The sequence below is a fragment of the Tenrec ecaudatus genome, chromosome 3 (genome assembly GCF_050624435.1).
Source record: "Tenrec ecaudatus isolate mTenEca1 chromosome 3, mTenEca1.hap1, whole genome shotgun sequence".
In the NCBI taxonomy this organism is placed as follows: Eukaryota; Metazoa; Chordata; class Mammalia; order Afrosoricida; family Tenrecidae; genus Tenrec; species Tenrec ecaudatus.
The window spans coordinates 129,464,220-129,478,252 of record NC_134532.1 but is presented as its reverse complement, the minus strand read 5'-3'; the positions used below and the strand labels follow the sequence as shown (position 1 = coordinate 129,478,252).

Below are 14,033 nucleotides of genomic sequence, written 5' to 3'. Positions count from 1 at the left end.
ATTGTCATCTATGAGTACTGTTTTCATAAATGAATTGACAGTATTTCCTATGGCCTTGAGTTCCCAAGAGGAAACAGAACATGAGTAAAATTCCAGGACACTGAGTGGGTGCTGTTAAACAAAACTTAGAATGAAGACTTTTTAAAAACTATGAAGGACTCTGTACAAATAAAATAAATACAAAATGTCCTCCCCACTGAGAATGTTTAACCTTTCCTGCATACTGAGAGAGATTTTCTTTATAAAAAGTACAATTCTTATTTGTAAGTGAATTAATTTTTCCCAATAAAGTGGTTGTGCCTCAATTAAGATTTTAATGTTAATACTAGAAATTTTTCTACCCCCCAATTTACAGAAGATTAGATTAAATAGTTCAAAGTATGAATATGAGTAAAAAGAAGCCTGTTTACTTTCTTTTCAGAGTCTGTCTCACACAGAATCTCTACAGGATAGCACAGAACTGTCTCCTCTGGGTTCCAGGACAGGAAATCTTTACAAAAACAGGCTGCTGTGTCTTTGCCTTGCCGAGATGTTGGGGAAGTCAAAGCACTGACCTTTTTGTTAGCAGACACGTGCTCAGTCACTCTTCCATCAGGATTCCTTCTCATAAAGAAATAGAACTGCTTTAAAATACCCTGACTTGCCAAACACCTCACAAGACCTACTAGCACTGTTGGATAAGCACTGGACTTCTAACCACATGGTCAGAGGTTCAAATCTACCTGTTCCTCCTGGTGAGAAAGATGTGGCTGTCCTAGTCCCCTAATGAGGCACAGCCTCAGACACCTTGCAGGCAACAGTGTTGCAATGAGTTGTCATCGCCTCAATGGCAGTGGGCTGTCAAATAGTTTGTCAGGTTGTTGGAGTTGTGTGTGTGTGTGTGTGTGTATGTGGGCGTGTGCTGGCTATTTTTTTTCTCAAAGGCAATACATAAAATTAAAGGCATAGGCCGACATGAAAATCCTGGAAAATAAGTTGTCCGTTGTTGTTAATGTTGTGGGGGAATTGGACTTCCTCTCAACTCACAGTTACTGCCCATGCCTGTGCAGAACTGCCCACAGGACTCTCTTACTGTAAGCTTTACAGAAGCAGACTGCCATTTTTGTTGTCAGAGATTGTTGTTGGGATTCTTCCAATAATGCCCACCATTAAATTCAGTCAAGGTTATGGGTAGATCAGTGATGTGCAATACTGTTTTCACTATGATTTGTCTTCAAAAATATCTAGTACCCAATCATATTCATTATTTATTTCAACAGAAATTCATTGAATATCTATAGATACTAAATATGTAATTGTGGAATAGTAATTATGATTTGAGCACTGAAATAGCATTAGGGGCCAGAATTCTGGCTCTGTAACCCAGCAAGATGGCTTGAACCCTGGCTTACCCCTCACTCATTTCTGATTTCATTATCAGAAAGTTCGCTCTCTGGCAGTATGACTGCTGGGAGGGAAGGGAGCGTGCCTTGGGCTTTTACGGTGAGGTGTATGGGTTAGCTTGGCTGGGCCAGGGTTCTCAGTGATTGGTCAGTTATGTAAAGATGTAGCAATCTTCCCTTTTGCGATCTGCTGTGACCATCCTTCATTTTCATAAAGCACTGTTTTTTTTCATATGAACTTGGGTGATAAGTGGGAATTGAGTATATCATTTGTTGCGGGTGTAAATCTGTTGTTGTTGTTGTTGTTTTTGTTAGGGGCCCTTGCAGGTTCCAGGTCACAGTGACCCTAAGAACAACAGAACGAAGCACCTTGTCCTGCGCCATCCTTAACCTTGTTTCTATGTGTGACTTCGTTGTTACTTCCACACATTGTTTAGAGCCTTCCTATGGTTTTGCTGCCCCTCCAGTGTACCAAGCATGATGTCCTTCCCGGGCAATGGTCTCTCCTGATGACTAGTCCAAAGTATGTGAGATGAAGTCTCCCCCTCCTTGCCTCCAAGGAGTATTTTGGCTATACTTCCTCCAATTGATATATAATACAATCATCCCACTCTTCCATCTGTTTCATTGGTACAATACGTTTAATAGGATCTAATTTACAGGTTCGTAATAAAAATAGATAATATCTAAATTTCTAGCATAATACCATGTACATAATACTCTCAACAAAGTGCATTTTTATTATGATCCTAGCACAGGGAAGCCCACAGACCACTTGCAGACACATTGGGTATTGTATACTGAGAGAAAAAAGTAGAGTACTGATGGTATGAGGTTCATCACATGGAGCTGATTGGCTTCTTCCTGCGCAGAGAGCTGTTTCAGGTTATTTCACTTACAAATTCCAGTGATGGGGTATTTCTTTACAGGTCAGCATAGCGATGTGGGAAGCACCTTGCAGTTTGGGTTTGGGTTAGCCAAATTTTAGGTCTATACGATTTGTCACTCAATTCGTCTCCATCGATGAGGATGCCTGTCCTGAGATCCCTCACATGAAATGTGAATGCGTGGGATCTGATTTTCAGTGAAACTTTAGTGCTTGCCCATTTTCTGGTACCTCTTGATTTTTCCATCTTTAAGTACTCTACTGGCTCAGAAGAGAAGAAGTAAAAATGAGGGGAATTTTTAAAAAGTCTTCTCACATTAGATATAGTTATATAATTTTATGCCGGAAATAAAACATAGAGACATGAAATATTTCCCATTGTTTTTGAAATGTTCATTTCTCCTGGTGATGTGTGTCTTTGGGGTGATAGGGAGGAGGCCTGCAGGTGTATTGGTCACACGTTGGACTGCTACCTGCAAGGGTAGCCATTTGAAACCACCAGCCGCTCCACGGGAGGAAGACATGGTATTCTTGTCCCAGGCAGAGTTACGCCTCAGTCACGCGTCTCTGCCCTATCCTCTGCGGTCATTATGCGGTGGTATCACTTTGGGGTCAGTTAGTTTGTTTTAGGTTGGTTGGTTTGATCGTTTTCTATACAGCTTTTTGAAAAAGATAATCCTCCCAATCCCTTATGTTCCAACCTTTCATTCAGCTTCTGACAGGGAACACAGTGCACAGATGTCTTAATGGAGCAAAAAATTGTCATTTGACTACTTAAAATAAATAGTGGAGAGGAGAGAGATCTTCTGCTTTTTAGTAGCATCATTAATCAAAACAAATAAATATTTACTGTGAAGAAGTAGAAATTTCCAATGGCTTCTATTCCTTGGCAAGATTGTGGATGTTGCTTAGTTTTATAAGTTATATGCATAGTCTGTATTTTTCAGTTGAATTTGGAAAATTATACCTGAATTTTAGAAGTAAAAACCTAAGTAGAACTGCCTGGAATACCAGTAATCATTTATCCATTGCTTATGGGTCAATTTTTCCTTTGAGGACAAACAAAACAAAACAAACTCCTTCATATCACATACAAATTGTATGACTCAGTCGATTAACATGCATCTCTCTGATGATGAGTACCATGGCTACAATAATAACAGATTACATTTTACTGTATCACCTATAAGTATTATGATTTGTTTCCCTAAATATGTCATTGCATTTTATTTTTGTAAAATAGTAGGAAGATGGATGATGACTTTAATGAATGTTTCATAGTGTGCACTATTGTTTTGCAAAATGAAATATACACACAAGAATCATTCTACCTCATAAATAACTCGGTAAAGGGTCAGAATAACCAGACACTTAGACTTTCCAGTTTAAGTTGTCATAATGAGTTATGCCTTTTATTTTTTTATTATTGAAACTAATATATATTCCCACTGACCTTACCAGTCCTAAGGAAGAGGTTTCTTCTTTAGGGCAGTCAATACCACTTCACCCCCCAAGAAACAAAACAAAGCCAACTCACTGCCATGAAGTCCATGCCGTCATCGCAACCCTGCAGGACAGGGTATAACTGTCCCTCTGAGTTTCCCACACTGTAGCCGCATGGGCACAGGAAGCCCCGCTCTCTCCATGGAGTGAGTGCCTGGTGGTTTTAAACCGCTGAACTTGTTGTTGGCAGTCCATCAAATAAACACTGTGCCACCAGGGCTTTGCCAGTCCACCTTGATTTTGAAAATCCAGTATTCACAATCCAAGACACATTCATAATTCTATTATTTAAAATAGCCTTAAAAACCTTAATTTTTTGTATTTTTATCACAAAGAGAAAACAAACAAGAACAACCAAAAAAAAATCAGCAACCAGTATAGCTGAGCCTTGTAAAAATGTCCTTTTGGAATCTACTTCTTCATCAGTTATGCTTCAAGAAAATTGCTTTATCCACCTTTACTTTGTTCATGTGACTATTCATACAAATTAATAACCCATCAGAACCATACCCCCTACCTTCTCGTTCATTCCAACTCATGTTATTGTTGCTAGATGCTGTCTAGTGGTTCTGACTCAAGAGACCCTTTGTACAAAATAACAGAACACTGTTGCGGGTCATAGACCAGCTATCCCGCATCAAGCTGCATCTGAAATGAGGTGTGCGGATGAAAGAAAAACAGAAAGAGACATATACAAAGAATGGGATTGGGAGGACAGCAGTCTGATGGACTGAAGTACTGAGTATATTCAAAGCTTGGTTTTTATACTCTTCTTACAAGGGAATGGTTACAAAACAAACATCAAAGAACTTGCTTTTAAAAAACATTCCTAAACTCTTATCTATACAAATGTTACTTAACTAGTCACACTTTCTTAACATTGGAATAATGAAAGCACTATGTTCTAAGAGAAGCACACAGATATGCAAGATTTAAAAGAATCTTAAAGAGGTCATAAATAACAGTTATCTGGCAATGTTTTTAGCTGCAAGGTCATAAAGAACTGAGTTCTTTTGCAATGCTTTTGTCTGCAAAGACACAGGGCACAGGGGACTAATTGTTCACCCAGCAATAAACACCTTGACCAGCCTAGGCCTCCTACACACTGCCCTGTCCTATGCCACCCCCACAATTACTGTTACAATTAAACTGATTGATGATGCCATCATGCCAGTACATCTTGAGTAGGCACTTCTTCTTTCCCCCCTACCTTCTGCTTTACCGAGTATGACAGCCTTTTCTAAGGACTGATGTCTCCTGAGAAAAGGTCCTCACTACACGAGAGGCTGGCCAACTATCCTCCCTTCTAAAGAGCTTTCTGGATGTAATTCTTTCAAGACAAGTTTTTGCTATTGTCGTTTGGGGCAGTCGGTTGTGCTTTCTGCATTCTTCACCAGCCATGGATCCAAATGCACCCATTCTTCTTCCGTCTCCCTTTCAAGATGTCTAATGGTCCCATGGGCATGAGGTGATTGAAATCACCATGGCTTGGGGCCAAAGGCCCCTTAATTGTAAAGGGAGCATCCTTGCTGGTCAACAGAGGGCTAGTGTGGTAGATTTACCCAGTGCAGTGCTTTCTTTCATCTCTTGACTGCTGCTTCAATGAGCATTGATTGTCAATCAAAGCAAGATGAAATCCTTGACAACTGCAATCGTTTCTCCATTTGTCGTTTCATTGACTAGTGGTGCAGTTGTGGGAATTCGGTTTTCTTTGCATTGACTTGACATCCATACTGAGGGTGGCAATCCTTGATCCCCATCACAAGCAAGAGCTTCAAGTCTTCCTCACTTTTTTCAAGCAAATTTGTATCATTTGCAAATACCAGGTTGTTAATACATCTCTATTCAATCCTGATATTATACTTTTTTAATACAGATTCTCTATTTTTTTCCTGCTCAGCGTACAGATTGAATAATTATGGTGAGAGGATACAACCCTGACATCTATCTCCCTTGATTTTAAACCATGCAGTATTCCCTTGTTCTGGTCTGACAAATGACTCTTGACCCCTGTCAGATTCTACATGAGCACAATGGAGTATTTTGAAATTCCTATTCTTTTCAGAGCTAACCAAATTTGTCCTTTTCTACACAATCAAATGCCTTTGCATAGTCAATAAAATGTAGGTAAACATCTTTCTGATATTCTCTCATTTGAGTCAAAATCCATCTGAGATGAGCAAAATATCCATTGCTCATGTTGTGAATTTTGCCTGGACTTCTGGCAGTTCCATGTCAATGTATTACTACAACTTTTGTTAAATGTCTTTAGCAATTTGTACATGGATGTCATATCAATGATATTGTCCAATGATCCGAGCTTCTATTGGGTCACTTTTCTATGGAGTGAGTACAAATATAAATTTCTTCCATGCAATTGGCCAATAGTTGTCTTCAAAATTTCTTGGCATAAATTGAGTGCTTCTACTGATTCATCAGCTTGTAGAAATGTCTCCATGGGAATTTCAGAAATTCCTAAAACCTTGTTTTTAGCCAATGCCATCTGTGTAACAGACTTCTTCCTTTAAGATAATTGGTTCTTAATTATATGCTGCCTCATGAACTTGTTGATTGTTAGTTATTTTGGGTCCAGTGACTCTGGGTATTCTTTCATCTTCTTTGGATTCTTCCTGAATCATTCAATATTTTGCCAGTAGAATCTTTCAAGATTGCAACTTCAGGCCTGATTTTTTCCCCTGATTTCTTTCAGCTTAAAATATGCTGAGCATGTTCTTCCGTTATTTTCTCTAACTCTGGGTTTGTGCGTATTTCATTATAATATTTAACTTTATCTTCTTAAGCTGCCATTTGAAATTGTCTGTTCGCCTGTTAGACTTCATGATTCCTCCAATCCACCTTAGTTACTCTAATTAGGAGCAAGTTTCAGAATCTCTTTGACATTCACTTTGATCTTTTGGGCTTCTCTTTTTTCAGTCTTTTAAATAACCTTTTGCTTTCTTCATAAATGATGTTCTTGATGTCACATAGCTCATTAGCTATTCTGTCAATAGTTTTTAATGTGCCAAATCTATGATTGCGATGCTCTCAAATTCCAGGTGGTATACACCTAAGCTCTTATTTGGGCTCTGGTGTATTTGTTTTCATTATCTCCTGTTTCGAAATAACGTTACGCATACAGTCAACCCCTGACCTGATTTAACTGCAGAGTTTCTGATATTGAACTTCTTCATTGTCTCTTTCCCCCAAATAACATTTGATTGCTATGTATTCCATCAGGAGAAGCCCCATGCATAGCTGTCAATTGTCTTGTTTAAAAAAAAAAAGTTGGTCTTGCAAATCGCTAGCTGTATAGTGGGATCTTCAGCTTCTTTTTTATCAACAAGTATATATTTTCCAATTACTGTCCCTTCCTGTTTGCTTCCAATTTTTTCATTTCAAATGCCAGTAAGCATCACTGCATCTCGATTGCATGCATCATTAATTTCTGACGGAGACGTTGGTAAAATTCTTCAGTGTCATATGACGTGTCTGAGTCTTAGTGTGCCAGTACAGGCTTTTTGTGCTGTAAATCTTCATAACAAACAGCATCAACTTTCATCTTTCTGTGACTTGTGGGTTGGAGCAATCAACTTTCCGATTAGTAGTCCATAGCTCTCAGTGCCGCTACCGTTGACCCTTATGAATCGTAATTTACTCTGGATTTGTCAACAAGGAAGCACTCATTTTTCAAATTTTTACTAGGAAGAGAACAGGGTCTAAAAGTATCATTAGAACAAAACATAAACACCACAACAACAAAAGCCTGCAAATACCCATTCTGATTGAACATGAAGTTAATGAATCTGTCTAGTTTGGTTTATGTAACTATTATTTTGTTGCTAATTTTACAGTGGATTGCAAACGTTTACCTAAATCTTATTATACCAATAGAGTTTTTAGAGAGGAACTATAAATCAAAGTTGACTTTGTGCATCATGATACAAATAGATGTAGAAACTTGAAAATAATATATATTTATTCATTTGCATTAAGTTGCTATAATAAAGAGAGGCTGTGCTAGCTCACCTGGTATAATCAATCATATGTTAGAATGTGGAAATGATATTTATCTTCTTCCAAAAATCAATGGATCCAGCTCAGAACAGCCTTTCCAGATAAGTATATCCATCCCTTCAGGGCCCAGAAGCAGATGGCCTATCGCTTTTTAAAAACTTTTCCAAAAGTTAGAAACTCAGATAGGAGAACATGGCTTAGAGCTACCAGAAGCGTAATGCTATCCACAAACTGAAAGCCAGCCTCACTGTCAGGGAGTTGACTCTGACTCGTGGAGACACTGTATGAGGATTCTGAGGTGTTAAATCTTTAAGGATGCAATTATCCTCATATTTCTCCCAAGGAGCAGCTGAAGGATTTGTCAGGATGTAGTATGAGCAACTAAATTGTTAGACTCGTGAATAAGAGAATGAGAAGCAAAGGAAAGGAAGGGCCTCTGAGTTAGGCGACATCGTATCTGATCTACTGGGTTTTGAGTGTTTTCCCTTCCCCTTAAGCCCACAAGTCCACAGTAGACAAATGTACTTCCCCATAGTCCTTTATTCTGAGAAGTGCTTGTTTCCGAATGCAGTTGTGTTCTCACTAGACATTTTATTATTCCTCTTCCCTGAATATTACACCTTGAATTTTGCATTCAGGGTTGATGCTATATTCAGGTATTAAAGAAAAGTAAGAACATTTTAAAAGACATTGATTGGATTCTTAAAATTTTTAAATATCTATGTAAATATTTTTTCAGAAAAAATTATGCTGTCTTTAAATTTTCAATGAAAATTTAAAATATAGGTAGATGAAATATATATTTTTGCATTGCAATATTTTTGTTTCATAAATATATTTGATCAAATAAAGTAAACATGAAGAAGTAATTATGATTTATGTTCTCTTCCTTAATTAATATTTAGGGTGTTTTATAGATCCATACATAGTTTAGCACATAAGTGGTAAAGGAATTGAATATTTGGTTACAAAAATAGTCCTTTTCATAATATATTTTTAAATCTACAGCATGATTAATATACATATTTCAGAACATTAAAACAGACTCTGATCACAAAATAGTAGTTTCATATTTTAATTTAAAAAGTCATTATATTGATCTCTTCCATGTAAAGAGATCTCTTTACAGATTAAGTATTGGTGTGGCTTTTAGTGCTTATAAAACATAGCATCTGCCACTCTTAAATTTACCTTTTGAAATTCTAAGGTAAAGTTTGCTAAATATAAAATAGCTGCCTAATCAAGTTTTCATATCACTATCAAACTGTTTCTGAGATCAGGTGTCAAAACTAAAATTGCAGGGGAATTTTTTGAGACAGACTGTCTTTGGGTTTCATTCAGAATGGCAGATTCTTTTCTCCCGGAAAATTACTTTCTCTTCCTTTCCCCCAAATAATAATAGGCAAAATATATTCAATTCAACTTGTCATTTCTTCAGATATACAGTAGTCCCTTCAGCAGCAGAGAACTTTGGCTTTCAGACCTTTGAAAGGGAGCTATCCGAGTATGTGCGATGGAAAACAGTTTTTTTTTTTAAGTTTTGGCTTCTAATTGATGACTTACTCTTTTCCTGTGGACTATCAGTAGGTTAAATGTGAAAAGAAATGTATCTTTATGTTTTAAAATTTGTCATTCATGATATTAATATATGCGATTATTGCAAGAAACATGGACTTCCTGTTTAATTGGAATATGTCATTGGATTATGCTTTTAAAAGCATCCTATGAATGAGTTTTATCAGTAAAAGTATTTGATATTTTTGCAGGCGAATTTTTAAAATATATGTAAAGGAGAAGAGCATCTGATTCAACATCAGTTTTAGCAGAGCACGGGAGTGGGTGAGATACTTACTGATGGGGCAGGAGAAACCTTGAAGCAGGCCATCATGCTTGGTAAGGTGGAGGCGTCGGGAAAAAGAGAAAGGCCATGGGTGATGGGTTGACGCAGTGCCTACGTCAAAGGGCACAGGCATAGCAACAATCATGAGGATGAAGTTTTGTTTGTTCTGATGTGCACAGTGTCCCTCTGGGTCAGAACAGACTCGCTGGCACCTCCATTATTGGAAACTATTGAGGAATTTGACAAAGTAGCAAGATGCAAAATGAAGAAGCATAAATCAGTTGGATTCCTGAATACCAGCAAAGAGAGCACTGAAAAAGAGAACAAGAAAACAAGACCACTTACAATAGCCATGCAAAAGTTCAACTCAGGATAAACCTAACCAAAAACACAGAAGACCTATACAGCGAAAACTAGAGAACACTATCACAAGAAAGCACAGATGCCCGCTACATAAATGGAAGAATGCCCCAGGTCCATGGATAGCCGACTTATACTGTGAAAATGCCAATACTGCCTACATCCGCCTATACAGACAATATCATCCTGATCCAAATCCCAATTTCATTCCTTAAAGAAATGGAAAAATGAATTAGCAACTTCATTTGGAAAAAGAAGAGACCTAAGCTAACCAAAGGCTCCTTAAATAGTAGTCAAAATACACGTACTGGTACAAGGAAGATACAGAGATCATTGGAAGAGATTAGAAAGCCCAGAAGTAAGTGCATCCATTTATAGCCAACTGATCTTTGACAAAGGATTACAAAAAGTATCAAATGGGTAAAGGCAGCCTCTTCAACAAATAGTGTTGGAAAATTGGATCTCCATCTGCAGAAAAATGAAATAGGACCCATACCTCTCCACATGCACAAAACAAATACACAAGGAATTAAATCCCTAAATACAAACCTGAGAGTTATAAGGATCACCAATGAGAAAATTGCAACAGTTAACAGCTTTGTTTTGGGGAATGCACTAGCTGCCAAGCACAATAAAGCAAGCTCACGGAGTGGAAGACAAAATAGATGACTGGTAACTATTAAAATGAAGCACTTCTGAACATAAAAGACCAGCGAAATAATGAAAGGAGAGCCCACACACCAGCAATTACAAAATGGACAGGGGTCTAAATACCAGAATCTATAGAATTATATAATATCGCTATAGAAAATAACAAGTGACTCAATTAAAAAGTTAGGAAAATGTACAAAACTAGTTAAAAAAACAAAAAGGAAAAACATATTCAGCATACATTAAGCTGAATGAACTGAAGGGGAAAAATCAAGTCTGTTTCAATATTGACCAAAATATTGAATGATGCAGGAAGCAACAACAACAAAAGTGATGCACAGTATCACTGGACCAAATAGAATTAAGTGACATTCAACCATTTCAAGAAGTAAATATGGTCATGAAACAATGGCACCAAGGGACAAAGTCCAAGCTTCACTTAAGGCATTACCTAAACCCAAGGCTACAGAAATTGACAGTATGCCAATTGAATACCATTTCATCAACGATCTTAAGAAAACCTGAAGCACTCCCTCAATCATGAATGCCAACAATTAAGAAGGCAACGACGTGCTCAACAACTAGAAGGCATTCATATCTGTACACATTCCAAAGAAAGGGAGCCCAACAGAAGCCTTAAAATATTGAACACTATCGTTGTCACAGGCAAGTAACAAATTGCTGACGATTATTCAGCAATGCTTACAGCAGTTACAAAATGGTTAGAAAATGATATGAGAAAGGGATTTCATAGACAAATCAGGTGGATCTTGGTTGAAAGCCCAGAACACTAGAAAAATGTTTCCTTGTGTTTTCTTGACTACACAAGGCATTGTGTTATCTGGGTCCTAACACACTATAGCTAGCCCTTGGAAGAATGGGGATGTGGGAACGTGTAATTGTCCTCACTGGGAACCTGAACACGGACCAGAGTGTGTTAAGAACAAGGGAATACTGCATAGTTTAAAATCAACAAAAGTTTATTTCAAGGTTGTCTACTCTTCCCATTCTTATTCAATTGGTGTGCTGAGAAAATGATCCAAGAGGCTGGACTATATGGAGAATGAGGTGGCATCAGGATTGGAGGAAGGCTTCTTATCAACTTTTGAAATTCAGACGACACAACCTTGCTTTGCTGAAAGTGAGAACTGGAAGTACTTGCTGAAGAAGACCAAGCATTGCAGTCTTCCGAGTGGACTGTGGAAAGAACCCCCAAATCTGCACCATGGGACATCATGATAAGTGGAGAAAAGATTGAACAACAACAATCACTAGCACTAAAAGATAAAAGTTCATGAAGATACCTCAAACTGAACAGAGGTCAGAGTGGCTTAAAGAAAAAAGGAGGAAAGTGAAACTGACATGGACTTGGAGTAGTCTTGCGTCAATCAAGTGCACCTCAAACGATAAGACGGACACTCACAAAGTTAATGAATATAAAGCCTCATGCAGTGTGAGTAAAATAGATAGAAAGGGTCTGCTTGATAAAATCTTGTGGTTTTAATATGGTTAAAGAAACAAGTTTTATGTATAGTTAGTCAATATTAGAATAAATTGATGCAGATCATCATGGTTATTAGGTAAAAACTTTCTGAATAATATGATTTTTAAATGACATGGGACAGCAATATTATTTTGCTGGGAAGTATTTTTGGCAATAATTAGGACTTACAGTGGTATAGAAAGGGCCCTGATTAATGTTGTTTCCTGAGTAGATCGCAGAAAAATTAAACGCAAACTGCATTTCATAAGGAGAGTTGCGGTGGCCATGAAATGACACAGATTAAATGGAAAAGATGGCATTTTAAACTGAGAGAAAACCTTTTTTTATGGTACATTAAGGATTAATCGACCAGAAATCCAAGATATCACACTGAATACAGCTGATGGCAGGTGTTATTTTATTTTCCAAAAATCTATATTTCATAAGGATTATAAATAAAGGGTGATGCTTAAACTGATTATATTCTACCAGGGAGAATAATATGTGATTAATCTAGTAAAGTAAAGAAAATTTACACCCGTAAATAGTTTTTATCTCTTCATTATTCTGTAGTTCCTCTTTGAAACAAAACTGAGAAATGCTCACTGCAGTGTAAAATTTATCTTGTGTCAAATCATTTATTTCTGTTGCCGTAAGAATCTATGCAAACCAATAATGTGTTAATTGAAAAGGCTTCATTGGTTTCAAAGGTTCTAAATGGACACTATTAAGCCCAAACTGCTTTATGAGAGACTGCTTTAAAAAATAAGCCAAAATGTATTCTGTTGATTTCTATTCTGACTAATGCCAATTAGAGCAGATGGATGGTGTAAAAATATTATTTCATTTTTATTACTTCTACCTCGATGATTGAGCCAAATTTTAAACTGTAAATCTAGAGTTGGAAGATGGGGTGGGAAGAGAGTAAAAATTACACTTTTTGAGTTTGACAAACACTCACATGAAAAATGTAACTCATTTAACATACCAAATCACCATCCTTCTTCACCTGGGTTCCTACTGCTTAGCAACAGAATTCTTCATCACTGTGTAAGGATGGCACGAGGAGCCATGGAGGCATAGTTGTTCATGCACTGGGAAGCTAACCGTAGGGTCTGCTGTTCAAATTCAATCAGCCCCGCCACAGGCCCTCCCTCTCTGAGGGAATGATGATGTCATTTTATCTTACAAACGCATAACCTCCAAAACCTACAGGGACAGTCAGTTCTGTTTTAGAGGATGAGGGTAAGAACTGACATAGAAGCTAGGAGTCAGAATCTACTCAATGGCAGTGAATTTTGTGTTTTGGGGATGTATTTTACAGGGCCAGACAGCGCTTAATTCTTTGGCACATAAAGATAGCTAAGAGTAGGAGCCTAAGGCACTTAAAAAAAAACAACAGCCTGCTAAAACAAGGACCTGATGCCACAGTGGTTAGCACTCTTGGTTATTTATTAAAAGGTTCGTGGTTTGAGCCCTTAGCAGTTGACTCTCACAATTACCACAGCCGTGGAAATGCTATACGGTTATTCCTACCTATGGGGTTACTATAAGTCTGAAGAACTCAGTGCCCAGGGATTTGGGGTTTGGGGTATAGCAAGTACATACCCTCTCCTATGGCCATTGAACAGTAAGTAAGCACTTTGCTTAGTGTGTTCTTTCCATAGAAAAGGCGTCTGTCCATTGGTGTAGCTGCTTGATCAACCGTTTCCATGTAGGTCTACCTCCTTTTTGCTTCCCCTTTACCAAATGTGAAATCCTTTTCTCCGATAACTTGAAAACTTGCTCAGAAAATGTGAGACTGAGTTTTACCATCCTTGCTTCTAAAACATAGTCCGGTTGTGCTTCGATTTCTTTGTTCTTCCGGAAGCCTATGCTATATTCAATTTTCTTCACTAACACCTAACTCATAAG

At 37.7% G+C, this 14,033-nt stretch overlaps 1 protein-coding gene across 3 annotated transcripts in view; it reads left to right on the top strand.

Moving 5' to 3' along the window:
• Nucleotides 1-14,033, top strand: part of GRID2 (glutamate ionotropic receptor delta type subunit 2) — a 1,629,781-nt gene that overhangs the window by 911,663 nt on the left and 704,085 nt on the right. The window lies entirely within an intron of this gene.